General features: G+C 35.2%; 1 pseudogene; it reads right to left on the bottom strand.

Annotated features, from left to right (window-relative positions):
• Positions 1–3,256: 3,256 nt before the first annotated feature.
• Positions 3,257–13,981, bottom strand: LOC107844542 (annotated as a pseudogene).
• Positions 13,982–20,917: the final 6,936 nt, after the last annotated feature.

The following is a 20,917-nucleotide window of genomic DNA, read 5'->3' as shown; positions in this document are numbered from 1 at the left end:
ATATTGTTACTGGTACATTGCAAATCTTTTCCTGTGATTGTTATGTGTTACTTGATCCTGGGTCTACTTTATCCTATGTGACCCCTTATGTGGCTGTTGGTTTTGGGTTTGAGCCCAGTGTGATTTCTAAACCCTTTTCTATTTTCACCCCAGTGGGGGATTCTATTGTTGTTAGGAGGGTGTACAGGGGTTGTGTTGTGACTGTTGGTAGTCGGGATACGTTAGCAGATCTTATAGAGTTAGACATGGTTGCTTTTGATGCTATCTTGGGAATGGATTGGTTCCATTCGTGCTATGCCACATTAGATTATAGGACTCGAAAGGTCATTTTTTCATTCCAGAATGAACCAGTGATAGAGTGGGAAGGACATTCTTTAGCACCCAAAGGGCACTTTATATCCTATTTCAAAGCCCGCAAACTTATTTCTAAAGGTTGCTTGTACCACCTTATCTGAGTTAAGGAAGCTAATGTCGAGAGTCTTTCTCTTCAATCTGTTCCCGTAGTAAAAGAATTCCCAAAAGTCTTTCCAAATGATCTCCCAGGAATACCACCTAATAGGGAGATTGAATTTGGTATTGATGTGTTGCCAGACGCTCGTCCTATTTCCATTCAGCCATATAGAATAGCTCCTGCAGAACTAAAAGAGTTGAAAGAATAGTTAGTAGATCTCATAGATAAGGGTTTTATATGCCCCCAGTGTGTCTCCTTGGGGCGTGTCTGTACTTTTTGTATGAAAGAAAGATGGTTCCCTTTGTATGTGCATAGACTATCGTCAGCGGAATAAGGTCTTGATTAAAAATAAATATCCTTTTCCTAGGATTGACGACCTTTTTGACTAGCTTCAAGGTGCCAAGTGTTTTTCAAAAATAAACCTTCATTTGGGTTATCATCAGTTGAAAGTTAGGGAGTCAGACATAACCAAGACAACCTTCCGAACCCGATATGGTCACTATGAATTTCTAGTCATGTCCTTCGGGTTGACTAACGCCCTTGTAGCCTTTATGGATCTTATGAATAGAGTATTCCGTCAGTTTCTTGACTTGTTCTTCATTGTATTTATTGATGATATCCTGATCTATTCTAAGAGTAAAGAGGAACACGCCAAACACCTCTGAATTATTCTTCAGACCCTTAAGGATCATCAACTGTATGCCAAATTTTCTAAGTGTGAATTCTGGTTAGATGTTATTGCCTTCTTGGGGCATATTGTGTCCAGTGACGGGATAAGAGTAGATCCCAGAAAGTTAAAGAAGTGAGAAAATAGCCCAGACCCATGACTCCAACCGATATTTAGAACTTCATGGGTTTGGCGGGGTATTACAGAAGGTTCGTAGAGAGTTTCTCTTCCATAGCTGCTCCACTAACTAAATTGACTCAGAAAAAGGTGAAGTAGTTGGGGGACATTATCTAGGTTTTTAGTCATGTTGGACATTATCTAGTTTCTTTAAGCCATGTTTCCTTAACTTAGTTTAGTGGCTGATTTTTAGATGTTAGTGGTTTAGTTGTATTGGATATTGCTGATCATGGAATCATGTACAAAGTAGTGGCTTAATTATAGGCTTTAGTTATTGCATTTTTTAGTATTTAAGCACCACTGCAGATTAAAAAAAAATTAACCTTTGTGCAGTAACTTATTTGTTCTCTTCTTTCTTTCTTTCTTTCTTTCTTTGTTTTCACTTCAAAGAATTGAAGTTAACCTTACAACTCCAACAAATTGGTATCAAGAGCTCTTTTCTTGAGGGACCTGCATTTGAGGGAAACATATCTTTCTCTTTTTTTTTTTCTCCTATGGATTCAGAGACTCCTTTCACTGTACTATCACCACCTGTCTTCAAAGGTGAAGGCTATCGTATTTGGGCAGCAAGAATGGAGGCATATATGGAGGCAAACAAATTGTGGGAAGTTGTTGAGAAGTACTACGAAGTTCTTCCCTTGCCTGAAAATCCAACCATGGCGCAGATGTGGAATCACAAGGAAAAGATAACAAGAAAATCAAAGGCTAGAGCAATGTTATTTATTGCAGTCTCATCTGAAATTTTTGTCAGGATTATGACATTGAAATCAGCTTTTGAGGTCTGGAATTTACTAAAGAAGGAATATGTAAGAGATGAATGGATAAAAGGTATACGTACTCTTAACCTGATCCGAGAATTTGAACTTTAAAAGATGAAGGATTCAGAGACAATCAAAGAGTATTCTAATAGATTACTCAATATTCCCAACAATATAAGATTACCTGGCTCTGCATTTCCTGATTCTAGATTGGTTCAAAAAATTCTAGTTACAGTCCCTGAATGGTTTGAAACAACTATTTTTGCATTGGAAAATTCTAAGGATTTGTCACAGATTAGTTTGGAAGAACTACTGAATGCTTTGCAGGCACAAGAAAAGAGAAGACTTATGAGGTCTGAAAGATCTATTGAGGGTGCACTACCTGCAATAGTTCAATCAAACCAGGGAGACCAAGGAAAGAAGAAGTAAAACAACAAGGAAAACTCAAGTTCTCATTCTCCTAGGATCCATAGGGGAGCGAAACATGATTTTCCTCCTTGCAAATATTGTAGAAGCCATCCACTGTTCAAATGCTGGAGAAGGCCAGACCAACAGTGTGAGAAATATCAGTAGATGGGACATTATCAGAAGGTCTGCAAGAACAACACTCAGTAAACTAATGCTGCACAGGTAGCTAATCAGGAAGATGAAAAACAACTCTTTGTAGCGACATATTTGGCAACCAGCTGCCTGAGTAACAAGTGTCTTATTGACAGTGGTTGCACAAACCACATGACATTTGATCGTGATCTCTTCAAGGAGTTGGATACTTTAGTAATTTCCAGAGTACAATTTGATAATGGAGACTATATTTCTGCTGAAGGCAAAGGACTGTGGAAATGAAACGCTCCTCAGGTACAAAACTAATCAAAAATATATTTTTTGTACCTAATATTAGTCATAGTCTGTTAAGTGTTGGCCAGATGCTTGATAATGGTTTCACACTTCTCTTTGAATCCAATTACTATCAAATCAAGGATGAAGATGGAAAAAACTTATTCAAGGTAATGATGAAGGGAAGGAGTTTTATATTAGATCTTTTAGATCATGAGCAAAAAGCTTATTCTGCAACTAAGATCAATGCACAAGTTCTACACAAAAGACTCGAACATTTCAACCATGCTTTGTAATTAACTCACAAAAGAAAGATCTGGTTCGAGGGCTGCCTAATCTTGAAGCCAAAATACCACATTACAGAATTTGTCAATTTGGCAAGCAAGCAAGACTTTCTTTCAACAAAGCAACCTGGAGAGCCACTGAAAAGCTGAAATTAAACCACACAAATTTGACTGGTCCTCACTGAACTCCATCACTCAAAGGGAGATCTTCTCCCCAAATGGGACCCTACGCGGTGCGAATCCGAATTAGTCAGACTCCAGTGTGGGTACCGAACACCAGATGAAAAAAAATATTGCAAGGCGGATCTTCAATTGGCAGATATGTTTACCAAACCCTTACCAAAGAGAAGATTTGAATTTCTCAGAGAAAGACTAGAAATTTGCAGCAACTGAAGCAAGGAGGAGTGTCGATTAATTTCCTCAGTTACTGCAGTAAAAGTTGAAGTAGTTGCTGGACATTATCTATTTTTTTTAGCCATGTTGGACATTATCTAGTTTCTTTAAACCATGTTCTCTTAACTTAGTCTAGTGGCTGATTTTTAGATGTTAGTGGTTTAGTTGGGTTGGATATTGCTGATCATGGAATCATGTACAAAATAGTGGATTAATTATAGGCTTCAATTATTGCATATTTTTAGTATTTAAGCACAACTTCAGATTAATGAAAAATTAACCTTTGTGCAGTAAATTATTTGTTCTCTTCTTTCTTTCTTTCTTTGCTTTCACTTCAAAGAGTTGAAGTTAACCTTACAACTCCAACACAGGAAAAGAGAGAAATGCGCAACATGTAGATAAACCTAGTTAATGAATGCTACAATTAGTGCACCATTTTTATAAGAAGAAGAAATAAAAATAATACTAGCAATATTGATAAGAGTACCTTAAATATGGGAAAGAGATTTTCATATGATCCATTCCAATGGAGGGGGTGCTGAGTTTGCATATGCTGACCATGAGGCAGTAGCTTACTTGTCAGTGTTGTAGAGGCAGAGGTCTGCAAGAGAGGCACGACCAAGTGGACTGCTTAGATATAGAAGTTCAATACAAATCTACCTTTGCTATAGATCATGGAAGACCATGAATGAAGATAGAGATCATGAAAGTCTCAAATTACCAGGACCTCTCTATGATGTTTAGGTAAACCTGTTGAACCATGTGGGCATTGGAAGTTTCCAATATGTCTAGCTTTTCCATGTTGATTGTCAGCATAGGAAGATGGAGATATGCCTAAATTTAGATCAAGATTATGACTTGAGCCTACATCAATTGTAAATATTAGTAGTTTTCAACCAGCTAATCAGAACTAAAGAATAAACAGATAAATATAAAGGCAGTGTCTGGAAAAGTATGCATGTCTTGATAGTACCTCCAATATTAGTCTCAGAACTCAATACCCCTTCATATGTGCTTGGCTCAAAGTTGGTGATCGTCTCCCTTCCATTGCATGTTATATCAGCCTTATCGTATGCCCTGATCACGCCAAAGACCATGTACAGTTAATGTTGAGAGGTTAAACCACATAATATAAAAAGGAATGAAGAATTAGGTCATGATCATTGGACCTTGCAGCTTTTATCTCACTGTCAAATAGTCCAAGATTTATATATCAGGAAGCACATGATGTACGGTTACTGGTTAACTTAAAAAGATCAGTGCTATCACGTGATTTGATAGCAAGAACTTGAAACAACCATAATAATAATTTCATGAAATTTCTAAGCCACATTGAAACAAGTGGTCACTCACTTCTTTCCAAGAACCTGCCCCATCGTGCTTTCCAACGCCCACATTTATGCAGAGTGACTCCTCTATATTTTGAACTTCCTCTAGAAAAGCTAAAGCTATGACGTCGAAGTATGTGCACAAACTCTTCTTTGCTAAAGTTGTTCATCTACATGACATTCATGGACAATTACATTAAACAACAATCTTTGTCCTAATTGAAAAGGACTTCAACCAGGATTAACGATGCCAATCAGCTACTTCAACCAACCTGCTTCAGATCTTCTCCATAATCACTGAGGTTAAAATTGATATCTGCATCAAGTCCTTGGAATTTAATTGCAGCACGGTCATATGCCCTAAAATTAGTAAAACAAAAACTCAATACTACAACTATCTAAGTTTTTTCTTTCAAGAAGTACAAAATTCAAGGAACGGAATTAAGATAAAATATTTTCTAAATTATATGGTACCTAGCAGCAGCATGTGCAGTGTCAAAAGCCCCTATGAATACAAGTTCCAAATGAAAAACAAAGCTTGCAGTCAGCAATCAATGCATGAACAAAGTTTGAATAAACTTTACACTAATAAAACATGTGGTCATAAACGCGATTGCTTACCCAAGTAAACTTGTTTCCCGCAATCCTTGCTAAGTTTAAAAAGAAACTATTCAGATTCACATAACACATTTATTATCTATTGCTATCCAAACTTGAAGTGGAAGACATTTACTAGTAATTGCTAGGTAATTGGATTATACGTAAAAATGATTCACTTTACGTACAAATTTGTAGATGTCCCAAATAGAACTACCGACATAAAAGGTACAATGAAAGCTCATAAGACGGCACGTCATGAATATAGAAATAGTTTGTATGAGAAACTCATTAGGAATTCCTAAACCTAAAACAACCTCGCGTATGTGTAAGCATAAGTTCAGTATATAAATGTACGATGAACAAAAGCTAATTTTGTCCATTCTTAAGCATGAATAGTGAAGAGTGTTGCTGTGGCATGATGGATAGCATACCGAAGCCAAACAAGTTCTATTGATTCCAAAGTACAAATAAGTGAGGAGGGTTACTGTTGAGTTGAAGAGAATTAATCAAGAAGAAAGATGTAGTACAGCCAAGTGGAAAGGAGACAATGCAGTGGAGTTGTTAATTGCAGATTTAACTGGAGTATAGATAATTGTAATAGTAATAAGATTTTGTAAGTGGGAGTTAGCTATATAACATGTGACCATCATGTGAGGTAGTTAGAGGAGAGAGAGTCGGTTAAAACACACTATATAAGGGAAGGGTGAGGCTGGAAGAATGGAAGGTCCATTATCTCAAAAGGAAAAATGTAAAAATTCTCTCTCTACTCTATGAAGTTTAGCTTGTTGATTGCATGACAAAGTTTCATCTAGATCACTAAAATTCATCATGGTATCAAAGCTTTAGGTTAAAGAATCCACCAAAATCAAGTAATTTTTTTTCTTTTCTGTTTTCTGAAAATACTGAATTTGAGCAATTTCAACAATGGCGGAAACACAAAATTCACAGAGTACTGAGAATACAGCCATAGATCCACAGATGGATCACAATCATCTGTTGTATTTGCAAGAATCAGAAACACCTGCAGTGGCTTTGATTCCTATGAAGCTAACTGGTGCGGAAAACTATGGTGTTTGGAGTAGATCTATGAGTCTTGCACTGCTAGTCAAAAATAAACTTGGATTTGTGGATGGCACTTGTGTGAGAAGCTCATTTAAAGGAGCATTACTGACAAAATGGAAAAGATGTGATGCAGTGGTACTTTTATGGATAAGTGTAGCTGTGGCACCTGAATTATTGACGAGCATCGTTTATGCTTCTAGCTCGAAGAAGATTTGGGATGATTTTAAGGAGAGATTCAAAAAATCAAATTTGACTAGGATTTTCTACTTCTGGAAGGAAATCAGTATATTAACTCAAGGAACTTATACAGTAACAGTGTACTGCTCAAAGATGAGAGATCTTTGGGATAAAATTAATGTGATGATTCCATCGCCTTCCTGTAATTGCGATGAATCAGTTCCTTACACAGAGCACATTAAGCAACAGAGACTATTACAGTTTTTTGTTGGGTTGAATAAGAGTTATGCACAGATAAGGAGCTCTATCTTGTTAAATGTAACAGTTCCAACCATAAATCAAGCTTATGCCATGGCTGTACAAGAGGAAAGACAAAGGAGATTAGGACTGACAGATGCTGGAAAAGAGCCATTGGTTATGTATGAAGAAAAACAGTCAAATGCTCAGTATCATAACAATCAAGGGATGAGTCAGGCACAAGAGAGATATCCACAAACTCAATCACAAAATTATTTTATACAATAGTTATTTCAAGGAAATAGGTTTAGAGTTGTTTGTGAATATTGTGGTTACAAAGGCCACACAAAAGAAAGTTGCTACAGAATAGTAGGATTTCCAGTAGATTTCAAAAGTAAACGGAAAGGGCAAATTGAAGGAATTAAACCTCAAGCTAATAGTCCATCAATGAAAGCATGAAGTAGCAGGGAAAAGGAAGACACAGGTAAATAGTGGAATTTTACAGGTGGATACTTCACTAGGGATCAATATAATGATATGATGAGAATGATAAGTCCTAAACCAATAGATAGTTGCAAAACAAATGCTCTGGCAGGTATGGCTATTTTGAGTAGTGATGTTACTAATTTATATTGGGTAGTTGACTCAGGTGCTACACATCACATTACACATTGTGAGAAGCTATTAAAAGAGATTAAAATATAGAGGATTCAGAAAATAATAGAGTGTAGATACCTACTGGAAATAGAATACAAGTTAAACATACAGGAAATGCTTCATTTTTAGGAGATTATTGCTTAAAGAATGTGTTACATGTTCCAGATTTTAAGTTCAATCTGCTTTCAGTCTCAAAACTAACTAGGGATCTTAGGTGCATGGTGTCCTTCTACCCTAATTTGTGTGTATTACAAGCACTCTTCCGTGGGAAGGTGATTGGGATTGGTAGAGAATCTAAAGGCCTTTACATTTTGAAACATCATGTTGAACCCAAAGTTGGAGTAGTGATAAGAGATGAGGATAAGCAGAAGTTATGGCACATGAGATTGGGGCATTTTTCCTCACAGGTTATGCAACACATAGCAGGAATAGGTGGTGAAGTAGATGTAAATGGACACCAAGACTGCATGATATTCCCTTTATCTAAATAGTGTAGACAAAAGTTTCCAGTTAGTAGCTCTAAATCTGTAAGTATGTTTTAATTAATTCATTTGGATGTATGGGGACCTCACAAGCACCCCACTTATGATAGAAAACATTATTTCCTAACCATAGTAGATGATTACAGTAGGTTTACTTGGGTAACATTGTTGCACTCTAAGAAGGATGTTGGTGTTGTTGTGAAACATTTCTTTTCTATGGTCTGTAATCAATTTGGTGTTGGAATTAAGACGCTGAGATCTGATAATGGGACTGAATTTTTCAATGCATATATGAATGATTTGTTGTTACAATATGATATTATGCATCAGAGTAGTTGCCCATACACACCACAACAAAATGGTGTGGTTGAAAGAAAACACAAGTATTTTTTAGAGGTAGGCAGAGCACTGAAATTACAATTACAAGTTCCGAGTAGGTTTTGGGGTGATTGTGTTTTGACAGCAACCTACTTGATAAATATATTACCTACAGCCTTATTGCATGGTAAATCTCCCTATGAAAGGCTATTTGGACAACCACCTGTTATTTCACATTTAAGAGCATTTGGTTGTTTATGCTTTGCAAGTGTGTTGCCAAAAGGAGATAAGTTTGATGTGAGAGCAAAGAATTCAATGTTACTTGGATATTCCACTACAAAAAAAGGATACAAGCTTTATGATTTACATACACAGAGTGTGTTCATCAATAGACTATTCCACTACACAAAAAAGATATAAGCTTTATGATTTACATACACAGAGTGTGTTCATCAGTAGAGATGTGACTTTCAAGGAGAAATTATTTCCTTTCAAAGTAACACCACATACTGTTGATGCAGAGTATTTTGCACCTTTACTCTTACCTTTTGTTGTGATGTAGGTATTTTAGCTGATGCTCAAGAGGTTCCACTACTACATAACTTAGTGGAGTCAATCTTATCAGAAAACTCTACACAAAATATGTCTTTTGCAGTTGATGAACACATGAAAACGTCTAATACAATTGTCCATGAAGTACCCCCTACACTTGCTCTCCCTTCTGCATCATCTATAGATCCTAACCTTGATTCACAACCTAAAGTTGTTGTTACACCAAGGAAAACTACACAAAGTACAAATCCTCCAATTTGGATCAAGGACTATGTTGTTCCTGCAAAATCTAGTCCTCATTGTATTACAAATCATGTGAAATATGATCACTTATCTGTCAAGTATCAAGGATATCTTACAGCTTTTTCAGCAATGTTAGAGCCTCAATCCTTCAAGGAAGCTGCACAAGATAAGAGATAGATCTCAACAATGAAAGAAGAGATTCAAGCCCTAGAAGATAATCACACTTGGACCATTTTAGATTTGCCAAAGGGAGCAAAACCTATTGGTTTCAAGTGGGTATACAAGATTAAATACAAATAAAATGGTGAGGTGGATAGGTTTAAGGCCAGACTTGCTACAAAAGGTTACACTCAAAGAGAGAGATTGGATTATCATGAAACTTTTCCCCCTATGGCTAAGATGGTCACTGTCAGAATAGTAATAAGCTTGGCTGTATCTTTTGGTTGGGCTCTATTTCAGATGGATGTCAATAATGCATTTCTACAAGGAGATTTACATGAAGATGTTTACATGGAATTGCCCCTTGGTTTTCATAGACAGGGGGAGAATAAGGTGTGCAAATTACAAAAGTCCCTTTATGGGTTGAAACAAGCATCTAGACAGTGGAACTTTAAGTTCACTGAAGCTTTGTTGCGTGAAGGTTTCTGTCAGAGCTCTCATGATCACTCTCTTTTTACCAAGAAGCAAGGGGGAGATATGGTTGTGCTTTTTGTATATGTAGATGATCTTATCATCTCTGTTTCTAATCCTCAGATGATTCAAGAAGCTATGTCCATCCTACATCAATACTTTAAGATGAAGGATTTGGGGCAATTGAGGTATGTTTTGGGTATTAAAGTGATGCAATCTAAGGAAGGTATTTTACTTAACTAGAGGAAATACATATTACAACTTATTGCAGAGACAGGTCTTAGTGGAGCTAAACCTGTTAGTACACATCTTGAGTTCAATCATAAGCTTACCAGTTTGGAGTTAGATAAGCACATGGGACTTACTTCTGATCCTGAACTAGAAGATGTCACTAGTTATCAAAAATTAGTGGGAAAATTGTTATATCTCACTATCACAAGACTAGATATTTGTTTTGGAGTTTAAGTACTTAGTCAATTTATGCAACACCCTAAGGTATCACACTAGGAAGCAGCTCTTAGAATTGTTAAGTACCTAAAAAGAGAACTAGGTCTTGGTGTTCTACTTAAGAGAGATACTGCTACTCAGTTGATAGGTTATTGCGATTCAGATTAGGCAGCCTGTCCCAACACTACTAGATGATTAGTAACTGGATATATTGTCAAATTTGGAGATTCATTGATCTCTTAGAAATCTAAGAAGCAACAGACTGTAAGCAGGAGCTCAGTTAAAGCTGAGTATAGAAGCATGGCAGTAGTAGTTTCAGAACTTGTGTGGCTTCTAGGATTATTAAAGAAACTAAGTATTGAGGTTACAACTCCTATCAAAGTATACTCAGATAGCAAAGCAGCAATTCAGATAGTTGGGAATCCCATGTTCCATGAAAGAACTAAACACATTGACATAGATTGTCACTTTATTAGAGATAAAGTAAAATCAGGCTTCATAGATCCTCAACACTTATGTACCTCTATGCAGTTGGTAGACATATTGAGTAAGGGACTTGGAATTAGACAACAAGAGTCCTTGTTATCCAATCTAGGTGTGTTGGATGTGTTCCAACCACTAGCTTGAGGGGGAGTGTTGAGTTGAAGAGAATTGATCAAGAAGAAAGATGTAGTACAGCCAAGTGGAAAGGAGACAATACAGTGGAGTTGTTAATTGCAGATTTAACTGGAGTACAGATAATTATAATAGTAATAAGATTTTGTAAGTGGGAGTTTGCTGTATAATATGTGACCATCATGTGAGGTAGTTAAAGGAGAGAGAATCGGTTAAAACACACTATATAAGGGTGAATAGTACAGCTAGAAAAGTGTAAGGTCCATTATCTCAAAACGAAAAATGTAAAAATTCTCTCTCTACTGTATGAAGTTTAGCTTGTTAATTGCATTACAAAGTTTCATCTAGATCACTAAAATTCATCAGTTACAGTAGATTGACAACTAGCATAGAAATATTCAATATCAAAAATCTTGTATAACCCTACCACAATAAATTTGAGCTTAAGTTTAGTTGAAAATAGAATAAATCTCAACCAAAAGAAGTAATAATAATAGTTTCATCAATGGAATTGAACCAAGAAGTTATTATTACTACCGAGCAGGGCGGATGTAGAGTACGGAGTGCGGGTTCCCGGGAACCCTATAACTATCGTACAGTTCTTGAATTTATATTGAAAAAACTTGTAAATATATAAGAATTATAGGTTGGTAACCCACAAACAAAGTGTGTCATTTGTGTAGTGGTAAAGAATTATAAGTTGGGAGCCTACAACCTTTAAATTCTAGATCTGCCTCTGCTACTGAGTTTGAAAGAAAACCACTAAACCATTATTCAAGAATTAAAGAGCGGAGCGTGAAAATCACACCTAAAATATCCCCTTTTTGAGTTTCATATCTGAGCTATCAGCACTATGAGTTTGAGTTCCGCACCTGAATTATCACAAACTATTTATCAAAACGAACCTTTACTATCATTTGTTTGAGTTTTGTACCTGAGCTATCACCAACTATTTATCAAGACACGTCTTAAATATCGATTCTTCACTTTTCCTACCTAAAGTATCACCATCGTTCAGGTTGGAAAAGTGAACAATTAATTGTTTCGGTGTGTTGTGATAAATAGCTGGTGATGATTCAGGTACGAAACTTAAAAAGCCAATACTTTAGGTGTGTTTTAAACCATTAACTTAAAATAAAACTACAAGTGATGATCATTGATCACTAACCAGATATGTGATTTCCATCTTCCAGTCCTTCGATAAAATGTAACTCCACGATACTAAGAACTCTGAGGCCTGGGTCCTTTTCCACTCTTCTTCAGCTTTAATCTCTGCTGAGGAGTTTTATCGATCCTCTGCTCATTCAATTTGTCTGAGAGATCCAAATCCGCTTCTCTATTCACCAATGGAAACAACTCCTTTATCACAAACTTACCACAATCCCTATTTTCTTCGTATTCATTATTGGTTTTCAGTATATCAAATGCATAACCATTGCGAAGACAATGATGAACAGAATATGAATAATACTCATTATCGTTATCATTACTGGAAGTCTCCATGTTAACAATAGAAGATTTGGAAGTTCCTGAATTATCCATTTGAGTGAATAATGACAGGTCATTATGCTTTTCTGTAACTGTTTCACATGGAACAAAGATGGATTCTAGTACTGGAACATCATCATGAAAACTAAGATTAAGATCAAAAATCTTAGAATTCCAACTAGATTAAGTAGGACCAAATGGGTTCCACAAAAAAGTACAAAAGGATCAAATGTGTATTAAAATTTGATTTTGATCAATTGAGTTTCTAGTTATTAAGGAAAATGGCAAATGGATATGAAGAAGAAATGAATTTAGTCATACACACACTACAGAAAGTGCAGCTCTTCAACCAAATATATTGAAAATTTGATCTGTTGGGCTTCAATGATATAGAAAAGATGCCAAAGTGATAAAAAACAAAACAAGGAGAAAGGGCAGCTCGGTGCTTTAGTCCTGTTATGCACAACGCAATTCATGTGTATGTTACATTGAGATGTTGCATTGGTTTTTGGGATAAGAAGAAAGGAGGAAAAAGTTAAGTAAGCTGGCAAAGATTAGAGTGACAGTGGAAAGTAGAAGCAAACAAAGGAATTTTGTTTGTCACTCTCTCTCTATAATGGTAGAAAAACAAATTTGGAAAGTAGTTAGGTATGTGAGGAGTGAAGAAGTAGAGTATAACACTTAACTGTGTTGAGTTCCCAAAGATCGGGGCGCTTCTTGGTATGCTCTTTTCCAAATTGAGTATTCTTTTTTTACTCTCACCAATATAGAGCGTGCCAAGCACACTCCAAAGGATTTTATCAACTAATTTTTTCACAGAATTTTGCACAAGATTTTTTTGGTTACTTTCTCCGTGTCATTTTATGTGGTTTAATTTTAGTGAACACGAGTTTAAGAAATAAAATTTGACTTGATAATGTTTACTGTATTGTACTTTACTATTTATTTTAAAAAAAATAAAAGATAATGTATTCACTTTTTAATTAAGTTTGACCAATAAAGATAAAAGAGTAATTGTCTCTTTAAAGTTACCAAATAAAGAAAATGTGACCCTTTTTGGGGAACAAACCAAAAGAAAAGTAGATCACATAAAATCAAAGGATGGGGGCGGGAGGAGGGGGGGCAGTAAACAACTTCATTATATTACTTTAAAATCTGTTTCAAATGTTCATAGGACATTAATGCGTTATTTACAATCCTTGGGAAAGATAAATCCCAAAAAACTCTATGTAAAAGGAAAATATAGAATTTTGCTAGATTATGAGCAAGCACATATTATGTAGGAGGAATATGTAAACTATTGATATCTTCAAAAGAACCCATCAATCTCCATATATCTTAAGTAATATCTTTTTCTCAAGATGCTATAGATTATCTTTGTAACACTACCACCACAAACCTTGCATCTGATAATATATAGATCCTTCACCAGCCATTCCGCAAAGCTTTTTTCAAAGCCTTTCGAATTATCAGTGCTTTAGAGATTATGGCATTTCCCACAAATTGAAGAGTGTCAAGGGCATGAAGCAAATTTCCAAAACCGTTCATAACTGTCCTTCCAATGCGTACATTTTCCTTCATTCTCCACTTGTAAAGCCGCTTCTTAAAAACTAAAAACCCTATCTTGTGCCATAATAATATCTACATCAAAAATGTTGTTTGTCCGATCCAAGACTAATGTACTCTGCAAAGCATCATTGATATCATATTCATGTAAATTAAATAAAGCCTTCTTAAGGCAAAATACATACGCAGCCCCCTTAAGTATGCACCATTTTTTACTTAGACACCTCAAGTGGACATTGTTTCATTTTGGCACCTCAAGCAACCTTCAAGTGTGACACTTTGGCACCTTTTGCTGAATCCGCAAATTTATATTGTGTGCATGTATTACACGCGCCTGATGATGTAGAAAGTGACAAATAATATGCCGACACGTGTCATTTCTCTAAAAAATAATTTTTAAATCATTAATTAATTTTTTTCAAAAAAAATCAATAATCACCTCTTTCCCCAATAATTAATTTTAAATAAAAAAATACTCAAATAATTTATAAATAATTAATTTAAATAAAAAATACCCCCTCCCCCTAACCTACCCACCCCGCCAATCCTCTTCTTCAAATATCCTAGCCACCCACCATCCACCCCATCAGTCCACCCACCCACCCGCACCCTACCAGTCCACCCATTTCGCGGGCCCTCCCACCCCACCCACCCACCTGCCCGCCACCCCACGTACCCCACCAGTCAATTTTTATTTTTTAATTGATTTTTTTAATTTTAATTTTTCTTCACGGATTTATCTTTTATTTTTTAATTTCTTTCATCAATTTTTCTTCGATTTTCAATTTTTCTTTACTGATTTTTCTTGATTTTTATGCTTCGATTTTAATTTTTTTTTTATTTTGTTTGAATTCAATTTTTCTTCACTGATTTAGCTTTATTTCTTAAGCATTCTTATTTCTTATAATTAAGCATTCTTATTTCTTGATTTAATCATTCTTGTTTTTTGATTTCTATTTTCATAAAAGAAGTAAGATTCTTGATTTAACCATTTTAGCATAAGGATATGTTAAGGAAAAAAATTGTGATAAATTAATGGATTGACGAAAGAAGAAGAAGAAAAGAGAAGAAGAATCAAAATTATGAAAATGCCACCCAAACATGCCTTCAATGCGTGTGTCACACGCACCTTGCCAACTTAGCAAAAGGTGTCAAAGTGGCACACTTTAAACCTACTTGGGGTGCCAAAATGAAACAATATCCACTTAAGGTGTATAAATGAAAACTTAGAGACTTTCTAGATTTTCTCATCTGCCACAAAAGTGAAACACTTAACCTCATTAGTTCAAGAAAATTAGGGTATCGGCATATCTTGTGAAACAAGTCATTATATTCCATCGCATTGCGAAATCAATAATTTTTCTAAATCAGGCCTGGTGAAGAAGCCAATTTCCACACTATTTGAGCTTTCAACAAATAAAAGGAGATGCCCAATCATTTTTGGTGCTAAATCACAAACCTTGCAAACATCACACCATGAATCAGTCTCTTTGAAATATTCGCATTAACAGATAAAATATTTAGAATGCATTTTCTAAGAAAATGTTTATATTTATTTTTATTTTTATCGACCACAAAAACTTCTAGAAAGATTTTGGAAACAAAATGACAATTTACTTGAGATTTATGAGTAATACTGTCAGTATAATTAGCAAGATCTTTCGCTAGATGATAAACACAAGATCACTAGTCATAAGTCATAACTCAGTAAGTGTTAGAAAAAAAGTAGGCAAAGTGAGAATGAAAGAATCGTTTATTTTTCTTTTCAATTCAACAACTGAAAATAAGAGATCTACTGCCTTTTTATACGCTTACAACTCAACAATTAAAAATAAAAAATGGGAATTAACTAGTAGTGGTGAAACAGGATATAAATTCCAACATTCCCACTAATAGTGAACAGAAAATAAAAAAATATTGACCAAGTGAAACATGATTTCACTAAGACTAGAAAACAGGACCATAAAGAAAAGATTTTTGCGGTGATTGATTTTTAAAGAATTAGTCAACACTCCCTCTTTCTTCAAAATCACATACTCCCATTTGTAGCCTGAAGAAGTCATGCTTGTTGTGCGGAAGCGATTTCGTAAGAACATCAGCATCATTTGTGCCACAAAATTTCAATGAGATTGTTCCACCGGTAACTAGATAGTGAATGAAGTGATAGCGAATGTTGATGTGATTTGTCCTATTGTGAAAAGAAGGATTTTTTGTCATAGAAATTTCCGCCTTGTTGTCACACCATATTTCAGTTGGACCAATCTTCTTTTGTTGAAGATCCACTAACAATTTCCTTAATCAGATAGTTTGACAACTGACTGAAGTTGCAGCCATATGTTCTGCTTTCGAAGATAACAAGGCCATTATATCTTGTTTCCTTGAGCTCCATGAGATTGCTTCAGAACCAAGACTAAAGACATCCCTAGATGTGCTCCTGCGATTTTCCAAGCTACCTGCCCAATCACTATCAGTAAAGTCAATTAATCTAAAATCTAATACTTTTGAGTACAAAATCCCATAACTTATCATACCAACAACGTATCACAAGATTCTTTTAGCTGCACACAGGTGTTGCTTCGAAGGACTATGCATGAACCTTGAAATCAAACTGACAGAGAAAACTATATCGATCCTTGTGTATGATAAGTAATTTAGACCACCAACCAAGCTTCTAAAATAAGAAGTATTTGTTGCGCCTGTACCATTATCAAGTACTATTGTCTCATTCATATTCATGGGCATAGGAGATGGATTACAATTCATCATGTTGAACTTTTGTAAAAGTTCAGTACTATATTTTCTTTGCGAAATAAAGATTTCATTTGGACCTTGTCTCCCTTAAGCCCAAGAAAATAATGCATCATACCGAAGTCGGACATCTCAAATTTACCCATTATGCACCTCTTAAATTTAGAAATCATAAATTCACAAGAGCACGTATATATAATATCATCGATATAAAGATAGACAACTAGAAAATCACCATTACCTCACTTTTTCACATAACGTGTGGATTCATTCTCACTTTTACTAAACTGCGGCTCTTGAAAAAAGGAATCAATTTTGCAATACCAGGCCCGTGGAACTTACGTTAGCCCGTACAATGCCTTCTTCAATCTGTATACTTTGCTCTTTCCTTTACTAAAGATGACGCCTTCAGGTTGGGATGCGTACACTTCTTCATGAAAGTCTTCATTTAGAAAGGCAGACTTAACATCAAATTGGTACACAGGCCAACCAAGTTGAGCAGCAAGGTTAGAGTAGTTCTAACCATTTCAAAGCGAGTTACTGGTGAAAATGTATCCTCAAAGTCTACGCCTTATTTCTGGCAATATCCTTTTGCAATATGTCAAGATTTATGCCTTTTGACACTTCCATTGGCATTATACTTCAATTTGAAAATCCATTTTAGCCCAATAGTATTCTTTCAATTAGGAAAATCAACCAACTCCCAGATATGTTTTTTCTCAATGGCCTAGATCTCTTCAATTATTGCATTCTTCCACTTAGGTTAATTTGTATTTTCTTCATAACATGTCGGTTCAATAGCTAACAATGAAAATTTGCAAGATCCATAAACATCTTTCAGCGATCAAAACTTTATTGGTGGTATTTCACTGGATGACGCCGAAGATGGAGAGTGGGAGCTTTCTAGAGTTTTCTAGAATAGAATTTTTGTTATTGTTTCCATAAAAAGAATGAATAGTATCACTACTAAAAGGAGAGGAATGATCATAATCTATAGATTCAAGACTTGTAGTCTACTCTGCTTTTGATTGAACCGGAATATGGACTCCTAAATCTTCTTTCTTAGGTTGCTTCTTTGTTAAAAAGAACATTCCTATTGATAATCACTTTGCTAGTTGTAGGATTATTTAACCTATATGCTTTGGGTTAGGACTATAACTAATGAAAATACATTTCTATGATTTTTCATTTAGTTTAGAAAGTATATTAACCAAAGCATAAGTTATGCAACCAAAGACTTTCAAGTGGCTTACTCGTGGTTTTCATCCCGTCCATGCTTTATGTAGAGTTCAATCCAAAACAACTTTTACTAGAGAGATATTCAGGAGGTACACAGCTACAACCACTGCTTCTCCCCAAAAGTGAATAGGAATTCCCCTTCCATTAAGTAGGCTTTGGGCCATCTCAATCACCATGCAATTTTTTTCTTGGTGACTCCATTATGTTGTGGCAAGTACGGTATTGTAAGCTCCCTAAAAATTTCATTCTCATCATAAAATAAATTAAAATCATTAGATAAAAATTCACTACCATGATTTGTGCAAAGAGCTTTTATGTTGTAGTCTGTTTGCTTCTCCATGAAGGCCTTGAATTTTCTAAAATTCTCAAATACTTCAGATTGAACTTTAGAGAAAGTAAGCGCAAATTATATGGCTATAGTCATCAGTAAACAGAAGAAAGTATCAAATCCCACCTAATGACTCAATTTTCACCGTCCCACACAAGTTAGCATGTACAAGCTCAAGACAACTACTAGCCCTCCAAGATTTTCCTAGTGAAAAAATTTTCTACTTTGTTTATCGAATATGCACTCTTCACATAGCTCAAGCTCACCCACTTTGGTAAACCAACCACCATGTTATTTATAGACAACAATTTTAATCCATTAATGTTCAAATGACCATAGCAAAGATGCCAAAGTTGAGTTTCATTAACACCTTTAGAAACTAACACAATTTTAACAATATTTGAAACATTTAGGGAAAATATATTATTCTGTGTCATAGGTACAATTACAACAGTTTAACCAGATTTCTTGTCACTAACAATACATGAGTCATTATCAAATAGCACAGATTAACCATTAACCATCAATTGTCCAACACTTTGCAAATTATAAGCCAAACTAGGAACAAATTGCACATCATAGATAAATTTAGAATTACCCTGTGTTGTTTTGATGGCTATGGTACCTCTGTGTTCAACTCATACTTGTTTGTCATCACTGAGTCGAACTTCACTTTTTCTCGACTCATCAAGATATCTAAATATATACTTTGTACCAGACATATGATTTGAGCATACACTATCAATAATCCAAACACCATTAGAATTATTAGTAGTTAGAGAATGAGCCATGAACAACTCACTTCCATACTCAACTTTCTCAGAGAAAATGGCATGCTTCTGTTCTTCTCCTTGTTTGATCCAATAATATGCTTCAGTGTGGTCAAACTTCTTGCAATATCATAATTATCAGTCACTCTTAGATTGATGTGACTCACTAAATTATCTTTTGCCTCTACCGTACCTCAACTTCGGCCATAAAATCCATCTCTTTCTCTACCTCTATGAGAAAATTTTAAGGATTTTTCTTTGGAGAGAGATAACTCATCTTTCACTTGGAATGCTTTTTCTTCAACCTTCTCATAAGACATGTTTAGTTGATACGGAAATTTCTTGCTCGAGACCTTTCACATGAAGCCAAACACGTGAGTTGCAACAACTTCAAGCCTTATTCACATCCTTGAACGGCTGTGAGGCCCTTGTGAGCCCATCTTAGGGCCAATACTTATTAAAGTAAGAAGAGGCCCATTAAGACACCCCTAACCCACCCAATTAAATGCCAAGGGTATTTAGGTTTTTTGTCCTTCCTTTGTTATTGACTATATAAGCTATGTAATAGGGATAGTCTTATTTTTAGTCATTCATATCATAAAAGACAACAAGACTTGTAATATTTTGACTTCTCTTTCTCATTTGTAGAGACCAAAACCAAAATTCTCACTAGTAGTTGATACTAGTGTTGTATCTTGGCTAGAATCTAGGTTCTTGGGGTTTTTTGAGTTCCTCTTGGTCCAAGTAAGAACTTGGTATTAATATTCATTAGTATTAGGGTCCTTTATCTTGTTAGGGGTACTTAGATTAATGAATATTATGTGTCAAGTTTCTATCCCATTTTGTTTTGTAAATCTTGCTAACATTGTGTTGTTAAATCTAAAAGTCTAGTGAAACCGTATGGGGCTCTTTTGATTCACTAGAAATATTGTATTTTTTGTTGTTGTTCTTAAACTCAATTTTATAGTTCAAACAAGTATTTTAAGCCTAGTGAAGCCGTGAGTGGCCATTTTTGATTCACTAGCACTTTGTTGCTCATCTTATTGTTCTTGTGTTAGTTGGAATCTCTTGATACACACTTAGATTTGTATCATTTGGTATCAAATCTCAAGGGTAGGTTTTGTTCTTACAAAACCAATCTTGGAAAGCTCTTACCAAAAAGTGTGTTCTTGAACATTTTGGTCAAAAATTGGTTGTAGATCTACAAAACTTTTACCTATTTAGGTTGTTTTTTATGTTGGTTTCTTTCACATCAACAAAAAAGGTGTCTAAATCTAAAGTTAAGCTTAATGAAAAAAAGAATTGTGTTGTGAAAAAAAAAACCTTGGAAGTGACCATTGTGGTGTATTATTGTTATGTTCTTGAAGGTGTTGATGTTGTGTTCATCCTAAACTTCTCCTCATCTTATGTCTTAACTTCTATATAGAAAAATAGATCCAAAATGGTTGGAAGACAAAATTAAAAATTGTTTGTGGGAAGACTTGCCAACATCACCTTTTCAAGACTTGACAACCACTTTTTCTTAAAATAAGGAACCTTGTCTTATGGGACTAGTTAGGTCAAACATCACCTTTTGAGTTTGAAAAAGAAAGGGTTGAAAAAGGTTACAAGACTTTATGTTTTCCATCCTAATAACAAGTCATCCATTACAAAAGATCTAAGGGGACTAAGACTTCAAGATGATGAACTATTTATGTGACCCGCGACCATTGACATGCTGCCATATCACCCTAGTTACTGTTCATTTTATAATTAAGATTAAATTTAGATGTTCTAGTTTCCAATTATTGATTCCTAGTTTCCTCTAATTGAATTGAGAACTAATTAACAAACTAGTACATTTCTTCTAGCTTGTTAATTAGTCCC

This window comes from Capsicum annuum, chromosome 10 (genome assembly GCF_002878395.1).
Source record: "Capsicum annuum cultivar UCD-10X-F1 chromosome 10, UCD10Xv1.1, whole genome shotgun sequence".
Classification (NCBI taxonomy): domain Eukaryota; kingdom Viridiplantae; phylum Streptophyta; class Magnoliopsida; order Solanales; family Solanaceae; genus Capsicum; species Capsicum annuum.
Note: the sequence above shows the minus strand (reverse complement) of the source record. Positions and strands in the feature narration are given on the sequence as shown.